Source organism: Monopterus albus, unplaced genomic scaffold (genome assembly GCF_001952655.1).
Source record: "Monopterus albus unplaced genomic scaffold, M_albus_1.0 scaffold103.1, whole genome shotgun sequence".
Classification (NCBI taxonomy): domain Eukaryota; kingdom Metazoa; phylum Chordata; class Actinopteri; order Synbranchiformes; family Synbranchidae; genus Monopterus; species Monopterus albus.
In genome coordinates, this window is record NW_018127983.1 from 536,784 (window position 1) to 539,440 (window position 2,657).

Consider the following 2,657-nt stretch of genomic DNA (forward strand, 5'->3'; position numbering starts at 1 on the left):
AGGCGTGTCAACCAAGACAGCCCAACAACATCCAGAGACTTAAGGTACTCAGGGCGGATCTCATCCACCCCCGGTGCCTTGCCACCGAGAAGCTTCTTGACTACCTCAGTGACTTCAGCTTGGGTGATGGACGAGTCCACCTCTGAGCCCTCAGCCTCTGCTTCCTCATCGGAAGACATGGCGCCGGGATTGAGGAGATCCTCGAAGTATTCCTTCCATTGTCCGATAATGTCCCCAGCTTTGTTTTTCTACTTTCTCTCTGTGGTCTCTGTTTAGAGCAGGGAGGGGGCTGCTCCTCTCTCACACAGGCAGTAAGTAATGCGAATGCTTGAAGTGTGACGTCACGGACATTTAACCAATCAGCGGTTTTCCTATAATGGACAAAACTCTTTGAACAAACTGCACAGACGACAGCCAGTGGCTGACTAATACATACGATCTGCACTTGTGCGGCTGAAATAACTCCCCCATCATCAGGTGGCAGTATCCGTATTCACCGTTAAAAGAGTGAAAGAAGAAGAACTAGCCTGTGGACGTATAAGCTATAAACAAAGCAGCTCTCCTTCAACACTGCTGCTGTTTATAGCTGCTTCTAATGGAGAATATGTCTGACAAGAAGTTGCAAATGGCAAAGCTGTTCTCTGCCCTTGGTCTTTAGGATGTAAAAGAAGAAAGGAGGTTGTGCAGGTGAAAAAAAAGGAGAAACTGCACTAAATGGGTGAAATCATGGACACTACAGACAGGCTGAAGGGGCTTTCCCAAACCATTCTCTTCTCATGCATTGATTTACTAAGCTCAACAGCTGATCAGAGTGGTCTCTCTCTCACCGACGAGGCCCGACACCGATTCAACATTTCAAATCATCTGAAAAGCCACTGAAAGGGACGACTAGTGTCAGTGGTCTGGGACACACGGGGGGGACAAGCCCCAACAATTCAATTCAATTTTATTTGTATAGTGCCAAATCACGACAAAGGTTGTCTCAAGACACTTGACAAAGTCTAGACCTTACTATTATTATTATTATTATTATTATTATAGAGGAAAAACCCAACAAGCACTGACAGTCTGACGGTGGCTGACTGTCAGTAGTATTGGTGCATCTACTGTATTTATTAAACAACCTTTAAAATCTCTCAGATATACAGTAGTGCATGTTAAAATGTTAACAGTATCGTTTAACACCGTTTTGTTAGTTTGTGCACACGTGATTTACTTGTGCACACAAATTTGTTTGTTTTTCTCCAGGACACCTGCCAGGCTCCACAGAATAGCAGCAAGTGGCTGCAACTCTCATTTGCTCTTTATCTCACACTGTGACTGAAAGATCGGACATTTCCAATGATCTAAATTCAGTACAATTCTAAACCTGGCTTCCTCTACCACTGACTTTAGGGTATAAAAATCAATCCAGCAGCGAGTGACTAAAGTGGTGGTTGGAGGAGCAAACAAAGATTCATCTCTCTGTCCCAGTTAATAGTTTTCTCCCTCTGTCTTACACTCAAACTCTGCCAAAGTGAGCAGTGAGAAAAGACAAAGCGGCAGATTAAGATGGAATTAAAAGTGCACCACATGAGGACTTTCTAATCTTATTGGGACTGTCGTTAGTGGAACACATGACCCGACACCAAAGCACCACCTGGGAGCGACCCTGAACCAGTCAAATCCACAAGGCCTCCTCCTTCCACTCACATCAGTGCATCTTCTCTCGCCTTCACATTTTATCTCCATTCTGCCTCCTCCCCTGTCTTATCTGTGCTCTTCTTTCATGTCATTACCTCTGTGGCGTTCCATCTTTCCTCATCCTCACTTAACCTGTCTCGTGTCCTTTCCTCTCTCCATTACCTTCAGCCCTTTTTTACTGTTGTCAGTGTATCTTCTATCCCTTTGACACTCACTGGCAACTGTCTTTCTTCCTCCATTTATTCACACTTTATTTTGAAGTCTTTCCATTTCTCATCTTCTCCCTCTTTTAGACAAAACTCTATATAATCACTCTATTTCCACTTGAGAACACTGTTTCTTTCTTTTGCCCTGTCATATCAGCCTGCTTGTATTTATCTTTTGTGTAACTTTTATTCTTTTCAAAACATTCAGATTGACCTTTTTGGTATCATGATTCCTGTTGAGCTAGTTGCTTAAAACAGAAACATTAAAATTAACATGGTACCACACAAACGGTCACACACCCAGACACACACACACACACACACACACATACACAAAATAACAAACACCCAAACATACACAGTCAAAGCAATACAGTGTTGCACAGTAACACAAACAGAGGTACATCAGCACAGTGACACACCCATACACACAGGTTGGTCTGCCTTCAAAATATATGTCAGTAAAAAATTTTTTAATCCTTTTAGAACTTTAAGCCATTTAATTTCTACCTCTCACTTTTGGATCAAGCCTTCCACTGTTTAAAGAAGGCTCTCAAGCTCTTACCTTCTTCTCATAATGAAGTTAAATTCCCAACTTCAGCTTTTTCATTTCATCTTCCATAATTATTCAGCACTGCATCCCAGCCTTCAGCTGTTTCAGACATGGATTTTAGCATTTTCAGGGCAATTCTTCAGCAATCAGCATCCACACACATCTTCTTCAGGAAATGCATTTGTCTAGTTAACATTATTAATTCCACCTGGGCT